This window comes from Bombina bombina, chromosome 4 (genome assembly GCF_027579735.1).
Source record: "Bombina bombina isolate aBomBom1 chromosome 4, aBomBom1.pri, whole genome shotgun sequence".
In the NCBI taxonomy this organism is placed as follows: Eukaryota; Metazoa; Chordata; class Amphibia; order Anura; family Bombinatoridae; genus Bombina; species Bombina bombina.
The window spans coordinates 641971922-641994231 of NC_069502.1; positions in this window are offsets into that span (position 1 = coordinate 641971922).

The following is a 22310-nucleotide window of genomic DNA, read 5'->3' on the forward strand; positions in this document are numbered from 1 at the left end:
CTAGAAAATAAACCTAACACCTAACGCATGCGCAATGTCTATCTCCCTGTCAACCGCGATCTGCTAAAATAAACCTAACACCTAACGCATGCGCAATGTCTATCTCCCTGTCAACCGCGATCTGCTAAAATAAACCTAACACCTAACGCATGCGCAATGTCTATCTACCTGTCAACCGCGATCCCCCCCCCCCCGAAATCCCTAATAAAGTTATTACCCCCTAAACCGCCGCTCCCGGACCCCGCCGCCATCTACATAAACTAACCCCCTACTGTGAGCCTCTAAAACCGCCGCCATCTACCTTATCTATCCCCTAATCTGACCCCTTACACCGCCGCCACCTATATAAAAATGATTAACCCCTAATGTAAGCCCCTTACACCGCCGCCATCTCTATTAAAATGATTAACCCCTAATTTAATCTACCTACCCCGCCGCCAGCTATATTATCTATATTAACCCTAAGTATATTATAGTTAATATAGGTATTACATTATATATATTAACTATATTAACCCTAATTATATTAGGGTTAATATAGTTAATATAGTTACTATAGTATTTATATTAACTATATTAACTCTATCTAACCCTAACTAAATTTATATTAAATTAATCTAATTCATTTATAAACTAAAATGTTCCTATTTAAATCTAAATACTTACCTATAAAATAAACCCTAAGATAGCTACAATATAATTAATATTTACATTGTAGCTATGTTAGGGTTAATATTTATTTTACAGGTAAATTGTTAATTATTTTAACTAGGTATAATAGATATTAAATAGTTATTAACTATTTAATATCTACCTAGTTAAAATAATTACCCAATTACCTGTAAAATAAATCCTAACCTAAGTTACAAATACACCTACACTATCAATAAATTTAATAAACTACTAACATCTATCTAAAAATACAATTAAATTAACTAAACTAAATTACAAAAAAAAACAAACACTAAATTACAAAAAATAAAAAAAAGATTACAAGATATTTAAGCTAATTACACCTATTCTAAGCCCCCTAATAAAATAATAAACCCCCAAAATAAAAAAAATTCCCTGCCCTATTCTAAATTCAACAAATTTCAAAGCTCTTTACCTTACCAGCCCTTAAAAGGGCCTTTTGTGGGGCATGCCCCAAAGAATTCAGCTCTTTTGCATACAAGAAATACAATACCCCCCCCCCCATTTTACAACCCACCACCCACATACCCCTATTCTAAACCCACCCAAACCCCCCTTAAAAAAGCCTAACACTACCCCCCTGAAGATCTCCCTACCTTGTCTTCACCACACCGGGCCGAACTCCTGATCCGATCCGGGCGATGTCTTCCTCCAAGCGGCAAAGAAGAATTCTTCCTCCGGCGATGTCTTCCTCCAAGCGGCAAAGAAGAATTCTTCCTCCGGCGATGTCTTCCTCCAAGCGGCAAAGAAGAATTCTTCCTCCGGCGACGTCTTCCTCCAAGCGGCAGCAAAGTCTTCATTCTTCCGGCGGCATCTTCAATCTTCTTTCTTCGCTCCGCCGCCACGGAGCATCCATCCCGGCTGACTGCTGAACTTGGAATGATGTACCTTTAAATGACGTCATCCAAGATGGCGTCCGCCGAATTCCGATTGGCTGATAGGATTCTATCAGCCAATCGGAATTAAGTTAAAAAAATCTGATTGGCTGATTGAATCAGCCAATCAGATTCAAGTTCAATCCGATTGGCTGATTGGATCAGCCAATCAGATTGAGCTCGCATTCTATTGGCTGTTCCGATCAGCCAATAGAATGCGAGCTCAATCTGATTGGCTGATCCAATCAGCCAATCGGATTGAACTTGAATCCGATTGGCTGATAGGATTCAATAGGATTCAATCAGCCAATCAGATTTTTTTAACTTAATTCCGATTGGCTGATAGAATCCTATCAGCCAATCGGAATTCGGCGGACGCCATCTTGGATGACGTCATTTAAAGGTACATCATTCCAAGTTCAGCAGTCGGCCGGGATGGATGCTCCGCGGCGGCGGAGCGAAGAAAGAAGATTGAAGATGCCGCCGGAAGAATGAAGACTTTGCTGCCGCTTGGAGGAAGACGTCGCCGGAGGAAGAATTCTTCTTTGCCGCTTGGAGGAAGACATCGCCCGGATCGGATCAGGAGTTCGGCCCGGTGTGGTGAAGACAAGGTAGGGAGATCTTCAGGGGGGTAGTGTTAGGCTTTTTTAAGGGGGGTTTGGGTGGGTTTAGAATAGGGGTATGTGGGTGGTGGGTTGTAATGGGGGGGGGGTATTGTATTTCTTGTATGCAAAAGAGCTGAATTCTTTGGGGCATGCCCCACAAAAGGCCCTTTTAAGGGCTGGTAAGGTAAAGAGCTTTGAAATTTGTTGAATTTAGAATAGGGCAGGGAATTTTTTTTATTTTGGGGGTTTATTATTTTATTAGGGGGCTTAGAATAGGTGTAATTAGCTTAAATATCTTGTAATCTTTTTTTTATTTTTTGTAATTTAGTGTTTGTTTTTTTTTGTAATTTAGTTTAGTTAATTTAATTGTATTTTTAGATAGATGTTAGTAGTTTATTAAATTTATTGATAGTGTAGGTGTATTTGTAACTTAGGTTAGGATTTATTTTACAGGTAATTGGGTAATTATTTTAACTAGGTAGATATTAAATAGTTAATAACTATTTAATATCTATTATACCTAGTTAAAATAATTAACAATTTACCTGTAAAATAAATATTAACCCTAACATAGCTACAATGTAAATATTAATTATATTGTAGCTATCTTAGGGTTTATTTTATAGGTAAGTATTTAGATTTAAATAGGAACATTTTAGTTTATAAATGAATTAGATTAATTTAATATAAATTTAGTTAGGGTTAGATAGAGTTAATATAGTTAATATAAATACTATAGTAACTATATTAACCCTAATATAATTAGGGTTAATATAGTTAATATATATAATGTAATACCTATATTAACTATAATATACTTAGGGTTAATATAGATAATATAGCTGGCGGCGGGGTAGGTAGATTAAATTAGGGGTTAATCATTTTAATAGAGATGGCGGCGGTGTAAGGGGCTTACATTAGGGGTTAATAATTTTAATTTAGATGGCGGCGGTGTTAGGGGCTCACTTTAGGGGGTTATAGATATAATATAGCTGGCGGCGGGGTACGGGAGCGGCGGTTTAGGGGTTAATAATTTTATTAGGTTGCGGCGGGGTAAAGGAGCGGCGGTTTAGGGGTTAATAGCATTTTTATTGTTAGGCTAGTGAGGGGGGATAGCGGATAGAGGGTTAGACGTGTCGGGCTATGTTAGGGAGGCGTGTTAGACAGTGCGGGCTATGTTAGGGAGGCGTGTTAGACAGTGCGGGTGTTTTAGACTTTAGTCAGGTTTTATAGGCGCCGGCAAATTCTAACGTGGCGCAAGTCACTGGCGACGCCAGAAATTTGTACTTGCGCAGATTTCTGGACATCGCTGGTTTGTCAGACTTACGGCACGTTAGCATCTGACGGCGACCTATATGGGATGGCTCGAGTTGCGAGCTGAAACTGCGGGCGACGCCGGTTCCCTCGCTTGCGCCGCAAACTGCGATCGATATCGGATCGCGCCCTTTGAGAGCAAAAATCTCTGAAAGCTTTTGATTTTGAAAGCTGCTGTTAAGATAATGTGCAGAATTATATAACATTATTTTTTAAGTTTACTGTCCCTTTAATTCTCATATATTTCCCACTTTCCCTGCAGATCCCAGTAGCTTAGTGTAGCCAGATGCCCCATTTTTAGCGGGATTGTCCCGTTTTTTAACACACTGTGTCTTTGACCCCAGAACTTTTTGAAAGAATATCCCATTTATTAATCATGGCTGTTTAATTATTTCAGCAGCTCTGCAGCCAAGGAACTACGCTTCCCTGCATTCTGTGGTGGTGGACATGTGTAAGAGGAGGCAGGAGAAGTCTATGCGCCTTTTTCGTGGTGTCTTATTGGGAGTGAGAGCAGGCGGCTTGTGAGCAAAGAGAGAGTTGGCATTCAAAAGTAACTGAGACTAGCACTCCCAATATAGCAAAAAAATAAGTCCCAATGCAGGGTGTCAGCTACTAGGGGAATTTTACCCAATTTCTACAAGCAAATAAGATAATATCCAAAATAAGTATGCTGCACTCTTTGGTAGAAAAAAGTGGAAAATCTTTATTCTTCAATTACAGCAACGTTGTAGGGCTCCTGCCCTTTTGTCAAGCTGATAACACAAGGAATTACACACACCTATATATTCATATACATTAAGAAAAAAACAATCATTCATGGGGGATGGGCCTAGCCTCAAAACTCACGGAATGCCAAATGTAAGTCTTTTATTTATATAGGCCTTTTGTGAAAGCCCAAACCAAGGACATGAGGGAAAGGTAAATTAAAAGTAACGGAAGAAAAAGCTCAACATCAGGGTAACAGTCACCAAATATTTAAATCAACAATTAAATAAAGGGGTTTGTCACATTCTCTATTGAAACTCTTAGGGGCCGATTTATGAAAGTGTGAATGGACATGATCCACTGTAGCGATCATGTCCGCCGCACATCGATAAATGTGGACAGCATACGCTGTTGGCATTTATCAATGCACAATCATTTCACTAGAAATGCTTGTGCAATGCCGCCCCCTGCATATTTGCGGCCAATAGGCTGATAGCAGGGGATGTCGATCAACCCGATTGTATGAGATTGGGCGGATTGCTGTCCGCCACCTCAGAGAAGGCGGACGAGTTAAGACCACTGATTCTTAACTCCTGTTTTTCTGGCGAGCTTGAAGGCTCGCACGGAAACAGGTGTATACGGCCCCATTCGGGCCGTGATAAATCGGCCCCTTAGGGTATAAGAAGTCTAGTTTCCAAATCCATCTGGAAAGTATCTAGAATGACAATTTTTCCTACATTTCAAGAATATTATCTGTCCCATATTTGCACATTAACCAGCATATAATGAAGTATAAAGCTAAAATAAGGTTCTTATTAGAATCGTGCAGAATGGGTTGTTTGTAAAATACTTTTTGAAGTTCACTATATAACTCAAATTATGTAATTTCATTGTCATATTATTTTTAGTGTCAGAGATGTACACACATTATGCCAAAGCTAATTACATAAACTGCATAATTATTTTATTTGTTTATTATATATGTTTTTAGGGTAGAAATAATATGACCTTTTCTACCAGGTTTTGAGGATATCTGAACTAGAGCACATGTGAAACAATCAGCTGATTAGTGAACATGTTTATTTTACCTGCTCTCATCCAAGGTAATCCTGAAAATCTGGCCTGTTGGGGAGGCCTGAGGACAGGTTTGAAAACCAGTGATTACATGATCACCAAATGCAATAGCACACAATCTGAATTTCAAATAAGTAGTTAATTTTTTTCAGCTACTTCCATGTTCCTTCTGTATAATGCAACAGTCATCAGCCAATAACAAAAATGCATATTTGAATATACTCTGAACTGTTGTACATTCTCAGTAGGAGCTGGTGCCTCAGAAAGGTTGCATTTAAAAAAAGGCTATTTTGCTAATGAAAGTGAAATGGTTTTTTTTAAACTGCATGCTCTATCAGAATCATGAAAGTTTTATTTTCACTTTAGTGTTCCTTTAAAAAGTGACATTTCCATAAATGACATCTGCAGGGATCACTTTCTGGGAGCTCACCAGTGATTTGTGGGCAGGGCTGCAATAGGGCAATGGATAGAGTTAAGGAGTCTCATTGGTGTGGCCAGGCAGAGGGGTGGGGGAAAATGAGTAATTACCACCCCCAGCTACCCACTGACCTTAAAGATAAATGAAACTGGTATGGTTCAGGCAGAACATGCAGTTTTAAGAGACTTTTCAGTTTACTCCAGTGATCATATTTTCTCTTTGTTGAAAAGCATACCTAAGTAGGCTCAGTAGTAGTAATGCACTACTAGGAGCTCAGCTAGCTGGTGATTGGTGGCTACACACATACTGTATGCCTCTTGTCATTGGCTCACCAGAGCTAGCTCCCAGTAGTGCATTGCTGTTATGGAGCGGATATGCAATAATAGAATTGAAAGGACTTTCTTTTACATTTTGATGGACCTTTAAGATGATTTTCTAACCAGCTACTTTCTTGCTTTACCCTTTCCTGTCAGATGTCAGTAACTTGGCACTCCTGGCAGGTTCATATTATTGTGACATTATTATTATTATTTCTTTAGCATTCATGATTCAGATATAGTTAAATATAAATATCTGCCATGTTTCACTTTTGCTATGACCATGCACCATGTTGTGGTTCCGTTTTCCATGTGTTTATTTTATACTGTTATATTGTTAAAGGGATAGTCTAGTTAAAACTAAACTTTCATGATTCAGGTAGAGCATGCAAGTTTAAGCAACTCTCTAATTTTGTCCTATTATAATTTTTTCTTCGTTCTCTTGGTATCTTTATTTAAAAAAGCTTAAATGTAAGCTTAGAAGCCGGCAATTTTTGGTTTAGCACCTGGGTAGCGCTTGTTGATTCGATGGCTACATTTAGACACCAATTAGCAAGCACTACCCAGGAGCTGAACCAAAAATGTGTCGACTCCTAAGCTTACATTCCAGCTTTTTTAAATAAAGATACCTAGAGAACAAAGAAAAATTGATAATAGGAGTAAATTAGAAAGTTTCTTAAAACTGCATGCTCTATCTGAATCATGAAAATTTAATTTTGACTATACTATTCCTTTAAAGTGAAGGTAAACTTGCAGCTACCACAACGCTGCATTTAATAGAATGCAAAATAATATGAGGTTTATTCATTAATATGCAGATATTATGCGTGTATACAATTTTATTGTATTAAATACCTCTGTCAGATATACACGCTTTATCCTACTTTGAAGTGCACTTTTTTTTATGAAAATCTCTTTGCAGGCCAATCAGATCTCTAGCCAAGTGGCATGTTTAACTGGAAAAAAAAAGCTGTTACTTACATCATGCAGTCACTTACTTCTGGGCTACACATTACATTGTGGGAGATTACGGAAAATGGCGGATGCACAGACTGTTTTCGCTTGGGACCACTCCCTACGTCACAAACTGGAGAAACAAAGTCTTTATTGGGGGGATTTTTGCATTTGGCTTCTTTTTGACAGAAGAATAGAAAGCACAATGCACCTTGAAATAATTATTTTTTCGGATGTTGGTAAAAATTATATTACAATAGTAAGAAATATAAGCAAACACTTTTTTCTTAATGCATAAAAAGAAAATGTTCAAAACCTTATTTTTTTTAAATGTTAAAATTTTAAGAGGTTAAAGTTAAAGTTTTTTTTTCTGCTCTCAAGTGAAAAGAAGAAAAAACAAATTGAGGTCATAAGCAAGTGTTCATCTTTACAAATTGTTAGCAATGTGGCTCTGAGAGTATTCCCATGCAATGAATACTTTGGAAATTGAACATGTGGTCCTGGGCTTCACATTTCTATCAACTATACAACTGCCAAATGCGTTAGATTCCACCCAACATAACTAGTGAAATGTATTCAAAACTGTGTTTGTATTTGACTATTAAAATCGATCTAGTATTTTTTTCTATTAACCGATTAAGCTTCTCAATAGAATTTCCCTTTAAGAAATAGCATAGGAACTGTTAGTATTACTTTTGAAAGATATGGTTTCATGTTAGCACAAACCTTGAAAATGCTGATATACGCATATAAACTGCACACTCAGTATTGCTCCTAGCAATATCTGTTATGAAAATGACAGTGTAGCGTGATTTCAAGGATAATTAACATAAATATCAAATTTCTTCTTTTGACAAAATTTTACTTTCTTTGCTTTCTGTTGTTCCCATGGTGATAGTTTAGATGTTACATTACAATGAAAAGCTATAAAACATTGGGCTAGTTTACAAGTGGCACGCAATTATTAAGGAGTTTATTGCGGCACTTAACATGCGTATTACAAGTTGAAAGTAAACGTTTGCTTGAGCGCAATTTAATTTAAGGTGAGTCAGGATAGCACAACTTCAGAGCTTGGTTAACCGTTACACTAGGCACAAAAGTTGCACAAAGCACATCAAAATTACATTTAACACTTTTTACACTCATAATAACACTGTCTAATAAAAATTATTTTAAAAAAATGCATAAAAAAGTTATAAAGACTCAAAGATATCTCAGGTGTTAGAGGCAAAAAAAAGCATGCAAAGGTCTAAATATGTATGTGTATATATTGTAATCCAGCACCCACTCCTGGTGCCTGGTTTCAGGGAAATAGCACGGTCCTCTAGTCTAGGGTATGAACTACACAGCCTTGATAAATTTAAACAGTCAGCTTTATTTTCCATGTGCAGATTACAGCAATGTGTGTTTATAACAATTAAAAACACGTAATCTTATAAACAAAAGCCTAGCTCAATGTGAGCTCTTACTATAACATAGTTTTCATCCCATATAAACCAAGGTAAACTAAACTTAACAAAACATTCTGTTTTTACCAACCTCTCTTTTTAGCAGTTTTTTACAGCTCAACAGCAATGTGCTTGTTTCAAAGTCAGATTCTTTCTCTCCACCTAGCCGCTGGAGAATTAAAGGGACAGTCTACACCAGAATTTTTATTGTTTTAAACAATAGATGATCCCTTCATTACCCATTCCCTAGTTTTTCATAACCAACACAGTTATATTAATACACTGTTTACCTTTGTGATTACTTTGTATCTAAGCCTCTGCAGACTGCCTCCTTATTTCAGTTCTATTGACAGACTTGCATTTTACCCCCTAGGTAACTCCATGGGTGTGAGTACAATTTTATCTATATGGCACATATGAACTAATGCCCTCTAGTGGTGAAAACTGTCAAAATGCATTCAGATAAGAGGTGGCTTTCACAGTGTAAGAAATTAGCATATGAGCCTACCTAGGTTTAGCTTTTAACTAAGAATACCAAAAGAACAAAGCAAAATTGGTGATAAAAGTATATTGGAAAGTTGTTTAAAATTACATGCCCTATCTGAATCATGAAAGTTTATTTTGGACTAGACTGTCCCTTTAATTACACTTATTTGATTGAACACAGGTGAGGAAAAATCCATTCCCGATTTCTCACCTTCAACTATGTGTAAACTGAGGAGTAGAACATTGGCCCACTCTTTCTCCATTGTTCCACTGACCCAAAAATAAAGCAGTTAATTCCTAGCCACATTTTACACAATACATTTCTCTGGGTTTAGAAAACAAATACACATTTCAACAACGTAGGAGAAATATAAAGCTGGTCACTTACAATTCCCATTTTGACAGTCACACATCCCCCCCCCCCCCCCCCTTCCAGCTCAGACCTATTGGTGTGAGCGGCCTCAGACCATAAACAATGAACTTGAAAAAGACCATCTGCATTACCTTGTTCTTTACCAGCCCTATGCTCTAGTATGATTAAAAGGTTAAAGGGACAGTCAACACCAGAATTTTTGTTGTTTTAAAAGATAGATAATCCCTTTATTACCCATTCCCCAGTTTTACATAACCAACTCAGTTATATTAATACACTTTTTACCTCTGTGATTAACTTGTATCTAATCATCTTCTGACATCCCCCTGATCACATGACATTTGATTTATTATGTTTTGACTTTCATTTTAGCCAATTAGTGCAGTGTCTGCCACAATCCACGGGCGTGCTCACAATGTTATCTATAGGGTTTACCTGAACTAGCTCTCCCCTGCTGTGAAAAGCAAATACAAAAGCATGTGATTAGAGGCGGCCTACAAGGGCTTAGAAATTATCATATGAGCCTTCCTATGTCTAGCTTTCAACTAAGAATACCAAAAGAACAAAGCAAAATTGGTGATAAAAGTAAATTGGAAAGTTGTTTAAAATTACATGCCCTATTTGAAACATGAAAGTTTTTTTTGGACTTGACTGTCCCTTTAAAGACTAAGGAACCACCTGGTCACTGTGGCATTTTTCTACTTGTTTTGCCTCATCCATGTTAACAGAGCATGGTCAGTAACCAGTCTAACCTGTCTCCCAAGCAGGTTATAGCTCAAAGTTTCCAAAGCCCATTTGATGGCTAAACATTCTTTCTCTACTACGGAGTACATCTGTTCATCGGAATTCATTTTTCTACTTAAAGGGACACTGAACCCACATTTTTTTCTTTCGTGATTCAGATAGAGCATGACATTTTAAGCAACTTTATAATTTACTCCTATTATCAAATTTTCTTTATTCTCTTGGTATCTTTATTTGAAATGCAAGAATGTAAGTTTAGATGCCGGCCCATTTTTGGTGAACAACCTAGGTTGTCCTTGCTGATTGGTGGATAAATTCCTCCACCAATCAAAAACTGCTGTCCAGAGTACTGAACCAAGAAAAAAGCTTAGATGCCTTCTTTTTCAAATAAAGATAGCAAGAGGACGAAGAAACATTGATAATAGTAGTAAATTAGAAAGTTGCTTAAAATTGCATGCTCTATCTGAATCACGAAAGAAAAAATTTGGGTTTAGTGCCCCTTTAAGTACATAACTTCTCCTCCATGCATTTGAGAAAGTACTGCTCCCAAGCCTACATCAGATGCATCTGTTTATATTACAAACTCTTTAGAGAAATCTGGAGCCATCAATACTGGGTCACCACACAAAGCCTCTTTTAAAACACAAAATGCACGCTCTGCTTCAGGGTTCCACTTCACCATTACAGATCTTTTAGCTTTAGTGAACTCTATCGAAGGGTTAGTAATAGTAGCAAAATTAGGGATGAAACCTGCTACAATACCCTGTTATTCCCAGTAATGCCCTTACTTGTTTCTTAGTCACAGGACATTGCCAACCTGAAATAGCTGTCAGTCATATAGAATCAGTCCAGGACTAGGCCCAATTACTAGAGTGAATATATCACACACACTAGCACAATGAGAGAAACCCAGGACGTGACCCACTCAGAAATAAGAAGCAATAATGTAGAAAACATTGAACTGAATACTTACAGAAGATGCAGGAACACAGGAAAGCTGAGTACTGTATTCTAGGAGACAGGAAGCTGAGAGCCGGCAAATCAGAGGACAGTATCACTTCAAGGCAGACAGAGGGTAATCCAATAGGGTGGTCAGGCAAAGCAAAGGTGAATATCACTTTAAGGCAAGCAGAGGGTAATCCAATAGAGTGGTCAGACAAAGCAGAGGTCAGAATCACTTTAAAGGGACAGTCTAGTATAAATGAAACTTTCATTATTCAGATAGGACTTTTAATTTTAATCAACTTTATAATTTACTTTTATCATTAAATTTGCTTTTCTCTCTTGGTATTCTTAGTTTAAACTAAACACAGGTAGGCTCATATGCTAATTTCTAAGCCTTTGAGGGCTGCCTCTTATCATATGCTTTTTAAATCTCTTTTCAACACAAAGAGACAGAAAGTACACGTGGGCCATATAGATAACACTGTGTTCAGGCACAGGGGGTTATTTAAGATTTAGCACAAAACAATGCTAAATGCAAGACAATAGATAATAAACAGTCACAGTCATGTGATCAGGGGGCTGGAAGAAGGCTCCCAGACACAAGGTAATCACAGAGGTAAAAAGTATATTAATATAACTGTGTTGGTTATGCAAAACTTGGGAATGGGTAATAAAGGGATTATCTATCTTTTAAATCCATAACAATTCTATGGTAGACTGTCCCTTTAAGGCAGGCAGAGGGTAATCCAATAGAGTGGTCAGGCAAAGCAGAGGTCAGTATTACTTTAAGGCAGGCAGAGGGTAATCCAATAGAGTGGTCGGCAAAGGGAGAGGTCAGAGTCACTTTAGGCAGGCAGAGGGTAATCCAATAGAGTGGTCAGACAAGGCAGAGGTCAGAGTCACTTTAAGGCAGGCAGATGGTAATCCAATAGAGTGGTCAGGCAAAGTAGAGGTCAGTATCACTTCAAGGCAGGCAGAGGGTAATCCAATAGGGTGGTTAGGCAAAGCAGAGGTCAGTATCACTTTAAGGCAAGCAGAGGGTAATCCAATAGAGTGGTCAGACAAAGCAGGGGTCAGAATCACTTTAAGGCAGGCCGAGGGTAATCCAATAGGGTGGTCAGGCAGAGGTCAGTATCACTTTAAGGCAAGCAGAGGGTAATCCAATAGAGTGGTCGGCAAAGGGAGAGGTCAGAGTCACTTTAGGCAGGCAGAGGGTAATCCAATAGAGTGGTCAGACAAGGCAGAGGTCAGAGTCACTTTAAGGCAGGCAGATGGTAATCCAATAGAGTGGTCAGGCAAAGTAGAGGTCAGTATCACTTCAAGGCAGGCAGAGGGTAATCCAATAGGGTGGTCAGGCAAAGCAGAGGTCAGTATCACTTTAAGGCAAGCAGAGGGTAATCCAATAGAGTGGTCAGACAAAGCAGGGGTCAGAATCACTTTAAGGTAGGCAGAGGGTAATCCAATAGAGTGGTCAGGCAAAGCAGAGGTCAGAATCACTTTAAGGCAGGCAGAGGGTAATCCAATAGAGTGGTCAGGCAAGGCAGAGGTCAAAGTTACTTTAGGCAGGCAAAGGGTAATCCAATAGAGTGGTCAGGCAAAGCAGAGGTCGGTAAATAATGCAGGCACACAGAAGTCACACCGGACAAAAGCAGAAACCCAGGAAACAGGAACAATCCAACAAACGGGCCCAGATGAATAGTCCAGCCTGAGATTTAAAAACCTGTCTGACGTCATCAGAGCGGGTCAGCTTAGAGACCGCGTCATGTTGCTAGGCAACGCGACGCTACAGAGGAGAGCAGACGGATCCAGGAGCCGAAGTGACACGGAAATGTTCAGATCCATGACATTACCCCCTCCTCTAAAGACCCCTCAGGGGGATAGGACCTGGTTTGGATGGATGAGCCTTATGGAAGGCCTTGATCATAGCAGGAGCATGGACCTGACGGAATGGTTCCCAAGAATGGTCGGTGACCAGATAGCCCTTCCAGTGGATGAGATAATATAATACCTTGCCACAAAATTTTAAATCCAGGATATGGCTTACTTCAAACTCGGGTTGTCCATCGACTATCAAAGGAGGAGGAAATGTTTTATGTTTCGAGTACTTATTGTGGATGTCAGGTTTGAAGAGAGAGACATGGAAAACCAGATGGATCTTGAGACTCTTGGGGAGAGCTAAGCGATAAGCATTAGACCAGACTTGGTTCATGATACGAAAAGGACCCACATAGCGAGGGCCTAGTTTCGTTGAAGGTTGTTTGAGATGTAGATGTCGTGTGGAAATCCAAACCTTCTCTCCACAATGGTACTTGGGTGTCTCTTTCCATTTGCGATCAGCATAGAATTTATACCGTTTTGAAGCGTTGGAGGTAGTTGGAGGAAAGATTCTGGGTTCAAATCCTTTTTTTTTTTTTAAATCTTTATTTACAACCAGTACCAGGTACAAACAATAAGGTTGGTGTCCTTTGCACACCACGCAGGGTGAAAAAACAAAGGCGCACTTAACTGAAAATATAGAAACAAAATACAGTGTCATTTGAAAATTAGAAACCATAGTCATAATAAACATTACAGAAGTTATCAGTGCATTAAAATATTATCTAGTCTGAATACATATGTACCTTGATACGGGGAATTTTATAGTTTTATAACCTAACACCATTGCACTAAACATCAATAACAGACAAAACAAAAGAAGACGAAACAACAAAACAAAAACAAAGGAAAAAAAAAAAAACTGAAAAAAAAACAAAAACAAAGGGGAGGGAAACCAAACCCCACAGAACTCCCCCCTCCGTGCCTCCCGACTCACCCCCGCCAGTGAAATCGACCTCTTCTAATTAGGCAACTCTCCTCTAAGACATGCTTCTTGTACATAAATTGAATTACGAAATGGAAAAATATATTGTTTCTGAATACCGACTGGTAGGCTTTGGATAAAGTTGCTCCATTTATTAAAAAATCTCTTAATTTCTTGTTCAGAATCAATAGAAGTATCATATTGTTCAATAACTAATTTCGTATGTATATTATTAATACATATTTTTTAGATTTCCAAGAAGAGAAGATAATGTTCCTGGCGCATAATATTGTAAAATTTATGAAAACAGGATTCAGGTTAGGTATCAAAGGCACATTTTCATATAGCAAAATTATATCTTCTTTCTTTAGATACAACTGTTGTTTAAGAATTTTTGAGAGCCAAAAGGATATTTTGGCCCAAAAGCAAAACACCTTTGGGCAGCTCCAGACACAATGGATTAAGTTTGCACTTGGAAAGTTATATCTCAAACAGGCAAAACTTTGATTTTTATTCCATAAGCTTAAGACGTGGGGCGTTACATAAGTGCGATTAATCAGTTTTAATTGTGACTCTCTCCAGGCAAGTAAAGGTGTAGCACACCAGGCTCTCATAATACTTTTGTTTAACGCCTTGTTATTAATCCCTGAAATATCAGCTGCCCACCTTTGTGTCAATAATGCAAAATTATCCTCCCCCTCTCTTTGCAATATTAACTTGTACTAGTAAGAGATGGAGTGCATACCAGCGCGAAAAAGGGCAATCCCTGTAGAAAGGCCCTCCAAATTTGCAACGAAAAGGACATTTTTCCTAGTATTCAAGAAGTGTCTGATCTGTAAATAGCCAAAAAAAAGTCTTTATTATCTATATTTGATGTCTTCAAATGAATAAATGCTACCACTATCTGAATCTATGCACTGAGATAAGTATTCTAGACCTCTTGATTTCCAATTTTTAAAGACCTTGCTGTTTATTCCTTCTGAGAACTCAGGATTGCCTATAATAGGTAAAAATTTAGAATATCTAAAGTCAACTTTTAAGGTTTTACAGACTTTTTGCCAGGCAAGAATAGGGTTTTTAAAAGTGACCATCTTCTTCAGTAATACCGGTAGCTTAGGCAACTCTAAGTGAATTGCAGCTTTAAGAGAAAGAGGAGAAAAGAGATCCTGTTCCAAGTCCTTTAATTGAAAGTGACCCACATCTAACAACCAATCTGGGATGATTTTCATTAGACACGTCCAATTATATTTTTGAAGACAAGGGAAGTTAAAGCCTGCCGATTTACTCTCTTGGGAGAATCTATGTAGGGACAGTTTAACTTTCTCTTTCCCCCATAAGAAAGTTTTGAAGGCTTTATTTAGCCTTCTTATATCGGTGGGTTTTAGAAACAATGGCATGTTCTGCATAATGTATAACAGTTTGGGAAGAATTATCATATTAACCAAGTTAATTTTACCTGCTAAAGTAAGGGGGAAATTTATACATCTTTGGAGGTCATTTTGCACCTTATCTATTAATCCTGCCCAGTTTTCATCGTACCACTTTTTTGGAGTTATGTTAACATTAATACCCAAGTACCTTAGGCTCTTAACTTCCTTAAAAGGACTTTCTCCTCTATAATGTTCAGTCTTTTGAACCCATAATATTTCAGATTTTTGTGAGTTCACCTTGTACCCTGAAAAAGTACTGAAACTATGAAGGATCTTCATAAGTTTTGGAATATTTTCGCTTGCATTACTAATAAACACCAAGAGGTCATCCGCATAGAGGGATATTTTAAATTCTTTAGGGCCTACTTTGATACCAGACAAATTATTTCTCAAGACAACTGCCAAAGGTTCAATACTTAAATTGAAGAGCAACGGCAACAACGGGCACCCTTGTCTAGTCCCTTTATTTAATTGAAAATTCTCTGAAAGTAGACCATTTTCTACCAGGGCCGAGAATGGCTTATCGTATAACTTGTGGATAAATTTCAAGAAATAACCCTTTAAGCCAAATCGTTCTAGGGAATCAAAAAGATGATGCCAATCAATTGCATCAAATGCCTTTTTGGCATCGATAGTGATCACTGCCTTATCACTACCTAGTTGCATAATCTCTGTCTCCTGAGTACGATAATAGTCTACTGTTAGGAGCAGTTTCCTTAAATTAGTGAAGGACGATCTGCCTTTCATAAACCCTGTTTGATCAGGGTGAATCAATTTAGGTAGCACATTCTGTAGTCTCGCCGCAATTATTGATGTTAAGATTTTATAATCTGAATTGAGCAATGATATTGGGCGGTATGCGTCTAAAGCTTCAGGGTCTTTACCTTTTTTAGGGATTAAGGTAATTATTGATTTTGTGAACTCTTTCTAGAAACTCGCTCCTTCCATATAGTAATAATTAAATAATTTGACAAGGCTTTTCAAGATGTTATTCTGCAGGATTTTTGCGATCAGCATAGAATTTATACCATTTCGAAGCATTGGAGGTAGTTGGAGGAAAGATTCGGGGTTTGAATCCTTAAGTCGCTTTAAAGGGTGAGGTCTTCAGAGAAGCATTACAATGGGAATTATGAGCCAACTCAGCAAGAGGCAACAACTGGGCCCAATTTGAATGATGATGATCCAAATAGTGTCTAAGGTATGTTTCCAAACACTGGTTGACCCTCTTGGTTTGACCATTAGACTGAGTGTGGTGAGATGTAGAAAATGATATGGTAGTACCTAACTGCTTACAAAAAGATCTCCAAAACTGGGAAAGAAACTGTACACTTCTGTCTGATACAATATCGAGTGGAAAACCATGCAATCTTACAATATGCTGAATAAAATGTTTGGAGAGTTTTTTGGCTGACGGTAATCCAGATAAAGGAACAAAATGAGCAGATTTAGTGAATCTGTCAACTGTCACCCAAATAGTATTGTTATTGGCTGAGAGTGGAAGGTCAGTGATAAAATCCATGGACAAATAAGTCCAAGGTTGATGAGGAATGGGCAGAGGCTGAAGTAGACCCGAAGGAAAATGATATGAGGTTTTATTGGATGTACATACAGTGCAGACAGAAACATAGTCCTTAACATCTTTTTCTAAATAAGGCAACCAGACATGTTGCTTCAGTTTCCATGAAGTATTGCTGATTCCTGTATGTCCAGCAAGGATGTTGTCATGGGCCCAATGAAGAAGTTTAGAGCAGAGGTGCTCGGGAATAAAAAGAAGGCCTGCAGGAGGTTTGCAATGAGATGGAAGATTCTCCTGAGCAGCATGCAAATCTTGCAGAGTAGAGACTGAAAGCTGAGCTATTATTTCATAGGGATGGAGGATACTGCCTGGTTCTTGTTGTACAGAGTTGACTGGTTGAAACTGTCTGGAAAGGGCAATAGCTTTGATATTTTTGGTAGCGGGGATGTAGGAGAGAACATAATGAAATCTGGAAAAGTACAGCGACCACCTAGCCTGGCAAGAGTTCAGGCATCTGGCTGTTTGGAGGTAGAGTACATTTTTGTGATCAGTTAGGATCAAGAAAGACTGAGTAGTACCCTCCAACCAATGCCTCCATTCATCCAAAGCCATCTTGATAGCTAACAACTCTTTGTTTCCAACATCATATTTTAATTCGGATGAGTTGAATTTTTTAGAGAAAAAACCCACTGGACGGATTTTACTGGATTCGGGGATGCGTTGGGAAAGAACTGCTCTTGCAGCTACAGAAGAAGCATCCACTTCCAAGATGAACTGAAGTTCAGGGTCGGGATGACGTAAGGATGGAAAAAAAAGGCACTTTGAGGGTATCAAAAGCCTGAATGGATTTAGAGGACCACTCTTTGCAATTCTGTCCTTTTTTTGTCAAGGAAGTAAGGGGTGCAGAAATAGTGGCAAAACCTTTGATAAACTTCCTGTAATAACTAGCGAAGCCCAGAAAACGTTGGAGAGCTTTAAGGGAGGTCGGTCTGGGCCATTCGATAATGACTGACAATTTAGTGGGATCCATTTCAAAACCTGTCTTGGAAATAATGTAACCCAAGAAGGGGACAGTATCCTGATGAAAAGAGCATTTTTCTATTTTGGCAAAGAGATGATTATCTCTGAGACATTGGAGTACCTTCCTGACATGAGATATATGGTCTTGAAGAGATTGAGAGACAATGAGAATATCATCAAGGTATATAATTACAGAGGTGTTCAAATAGTCACGGAATATTTCGTTTACGAAATGTTGGAATACTGCGGGGGTGTTGCAGAGTCCGAATGGCATGACCAGATATTCATAGTGTCTGAATCAAGTATTAAAAGCCATCTTCCATTCGTCCCCTTTGCAAATTATCGATGAGATTGTATCCACCCACAGATCCAATTTGGTGAAAATTGTAGCTCCTTGAAGGTAAATGAACAGTTCAGGAATAAGCGGCAGGGGATAGCTGTTTTTTTACCATAATCTGGTTCAGACCTCTGTAGTCAATACAGGGACGAGGGCCCCCGTCTTTCTTTTCCACAAAAAATAACCCAGCCCTGACTGGAGAAGAAGAGGGTTGTATAAAACCTCTAGCCAGATTGTCCTTGATATATTCCTCCATGGCAAGGATTTCAGGCCTGGACAGAGGATAGGTGTTGCCATGGGGCAAAGGTGCTCCAGGAAGGAGGTCAATGGGGCAATCAAATGAACGATGAGGAGGAAGGCGTTCAGCCTCTTTCTTGGAAAACACATCAAGAAAGTCCTGATAAGATACTGGTAAGGAATCAGGTGTTTCCAAGGCAAGTGCTACAGTGACTGATGGCTTGGCAGGACTGTGTAAACAATTGTGAAAACATGTAGAACCCCAGGAAGAAAGTTTACCTTGAGTTCAGGAAAACGTTGGGTTGTGCAATTGGAGCCAGGGAAGACCCAAGATTATGGGAAATTAAGGAGTTGGAATAAAGTCAAAGCTAATTAATTCGTAGTGGAGTACTCCAACAGAAAAACGTAGAGGCTTAGTGGAAAACTGAATAAGTCTTGAACCCAACGGATCACCGCTGATTGTGGAAACCTTGACAGAATAGTCTTTAGAACGAAGAGGTATTTTGTAGGACGATACAAAGGATGAGTCGATGAAAACTCCTCCTGCCCCATAATCAATGAGGCCTTGGGAATGGATCTTACGATCTCCGAGGGTGATAGTTTCAGGCACAAAGAGTTTGTTGTTGAGGGAAGAAAATTCTATCTGACTTACCTCAGTCCCTCGAACAGGAGTTAAGCCCTAGCTTTTACTGGCCTTCTGGGACATTCCCTCAATAAATGACCCTTAAGGTTACAATATAAATACAGACCAAGTGTCCGTCTTCTCAGGCGTTCAGTCTCCATCAATTTAATGGTTCCAACTTCCATAGGTTCTACTTGTTCCAGAGAGGAGGTAGAAAAGGACACTGGATTGGAGAAATGAGGAGCAAGGAGGAATGATGTCCTGGACATAGGTTTGCGACTTCTCTCTTTTTCTTGCTGTCGTTCGCTATACCTAGCGTCAAGTCTGATACAGAGGTTGATTAGGTCTTCTAAGGACTCCGGGAGATCCCGAAACACAAGTTCGTCTTTAAGACGTTCAGAGACTCCCTTTACGAAAAGCTGCTCTTAGGGCTCCCTCATTCCATGAGGTCTTGGCAGCTAGAGTGCAAAACTTGATGGCATATTGAGCTACTGAAAGGGTACCTTGACGCAAATCTAGCAAGCCAGCCTCAGCAGCAGAAGATCTACCAGGCTTGTCAAAAACAGAGGAGAATGTGGAAAGGAAAGAATCCACATCTTGAAGAATAGAGTCATCTTTTTCCAATAATGGAGATACCCAGGCCAGGGCTTTACCTTTCATTAAATAAATAAGAAAGGTGATCATAGAAGAGGGTGTAGTAAACAGTGCAGGGCTGTTACAGAAATGAAGGTGGCACTGGTTAAAAAAACCATGACAGTCCTCAGGGTTGCCATCATATTTGTCAGCAAGGGGTATCCTGGGGTTAGGATGCCCTTCAGGGTGGACAGCTGGGATGGTAGGACTGTAACTGGAAGAAGCCACTGTGGCAAGGTTGGGTTGCAATGGGGCAACCAAAGTGTGTAGCAAAGCAGCAATCTGGTCCAATTTGTCCTTGGTGGGTCACGGACCTGGACTAGGCCCAATTGCTAGAGTGAATATATCACACACACTAGCACACTGAGAGAAACCCAGGATGTGACCCACTCAGAAATAAGAATAAATAATGTAGAAAACACTGAACTGAGTACATACAGAAGATGCGGGAACACAGGAAAGCTGAGTACTGTATTTTAAGAGACAGGAAGCTGAGAGCCGGCAAAGCAGAGGTCAGTATCACTTTAAGGCAGGCAGAGGGTAATACAATAGAGTGATGAGGCAAAGCAGAGGTCAGTATCACTTTAAGGCAAGCAGAGGGTAATCCAATAGAGTGGTCAGGCAAAGCAGAGGTCAGTATCACTTTAAGGCATGCAGAGGTTTATCCAATAGAGTGGTCAGGCAAGGCAGAGGTCAGAGTCACTTTAGGCAGGCAGAGGGTAATCCAATAGAGTGGTCAGGCAAGGCAGAGGTCAGAGTCACTTTAGGCAGCAGAGGGTAATTCAATAGAGTGGTCAGGCAAGGCAGAGGTCAGAGTCACTTTAGGCAGGCAGAGGGTAATCCGATAGAGTGGTCAGGCAAAGCAGAGGTCGGTAAATAATGCAGGCAGATAGAACAGTCACACAGGACAAAAGCACGAACCCAGGAAACAGGAACAACCCAACAAATGGACCCAGATGTACAGTCCTGCAGGAGATATAAAGAGATATAAAGAGAGACCACATAACATTGCTAGGCAACGTGTCACTACTGAGGAGAGCAGACAGATCCGGGAGCCACGGTAACACGGCAATGATCGGATCCATGACAATAGCCTCAACTTTACTCAACTTTAAGAAGCCCCCTACCTATTGTGTAGCCCTAATATTTTGCCTTTTCTAATCCTAGAACACATTTTTCAGGGTTGGCATCCACAACAGTCTGAACACAGGGAAGATTTGTTTCCAGTCCACACTGTGAATATGCTCTATGAGGCCTAAGTATTTTATCCATCATATGCTGGGGCACCATGCAAACCAAATGGGAATACTTTATATTGAAATAGGCCCTCAGGTGTAAAAAAGGTTGTTTTCTATTTTGCTCTCAACTGTAGCATAAGTAAATTTATATTTTATTATCTTTTATTATCATTAAGACATATCTATGTAATCTGCATATGTCTATATGTCAGTGTAATATGTTGTATGTCCCTAATAAGATGCGCAACTGCTGTTACAGATTTAATATCATACATGTATTGTCTGAAGCCTCTATTTTGTGCTTATAATTAATATGTATTTTCTTATTGTAAAATTGTTTATTTGATTTAATAAATAAATAAAAAAAAAAAGACTTTTCTGTCTACCCACGGTTTAAGTAAATTTATTTATATATTCTGTTCTGGCTTCCTTCTCACTTTATAGCTGACGTGATTGACCTGTTCAATAATCATATACGGCCCTTGCCAACTTGCCAGGAATTTACTTTCAACTGTAGGGACAAGAATTAGAACTCTATCTGCAGGTTTAAAAACCCTATGCCTTGCATTCTTATTATAAGTGGCCTCCTGATCTCTCTGTGCTTTCTGCATATTTTCCCTTACTATTGGCATTATAGCTTCCATTCTTTCTTGCATTTGTGCTACATGCTCTATAACACTATAGTGAGGTGTATTTTCCTGATCACGTGTTTCTTTCACAATATCAAGTATACCCCTCAGTAGCCTACAATATAACAATTCAAAAGGTGACAATCCTGTGGAAGTTTGGAGCACTACCCTAAATGAAAACATAAGGTACGGTAGCAAACAATCCCGGTTCTTTCCATCCTTGTCTACCATTTTACGTAACATGTTTTTAGAGTTGTATTAAACCTCTTAACCAGCCGGCCAGTTTGGGTGTGCTACACAGATGTTTTTAATTGTTTAATTTTAAGAAGTTTACATAACTCTTTCATAATTTTGGACATAAAAGGGGTCCCCTGATCTGTAAGGACTTCCTTTAATATGCCCACCCTGCTGAACATCATCATAAAGTAACTGCCTCAGGATAGCGGGTTGCATAGTCCACCACAACTAAAATATATTCATGTCCCCTAGCAGACTTTAGTAAAGGCCCTACCAAATCCATTGCTATTCACTCAAAAGGAACCTCTATAACAGGAAGAGGTATTAGTGGATTATGGTAACATTTGAATGGAGCTTTCAACTGACATTCTGGGCAGGATCTACAAAATCTCTTTATTGAAATGAAAATACCAGGCCAATAAAATTGTGTAAGAACTCTTTCTCTGGTCTTTTCAATACCAAGGTGCCTCCATAGCACATGACTATGGGCTAATTTAAAAAATTGTATTTCTATAAGACTTTGGAACCACTAATTTCTCCACCTCTTCAACACCTTTCTTTTCTATTCTATAAAGCAGGTTATTTTTCACCTTAAAATATGGAAAACATATTGTTTTTAAAGGATCTATAATATTTTCCCTTGCCACTATCAAGGTTGGG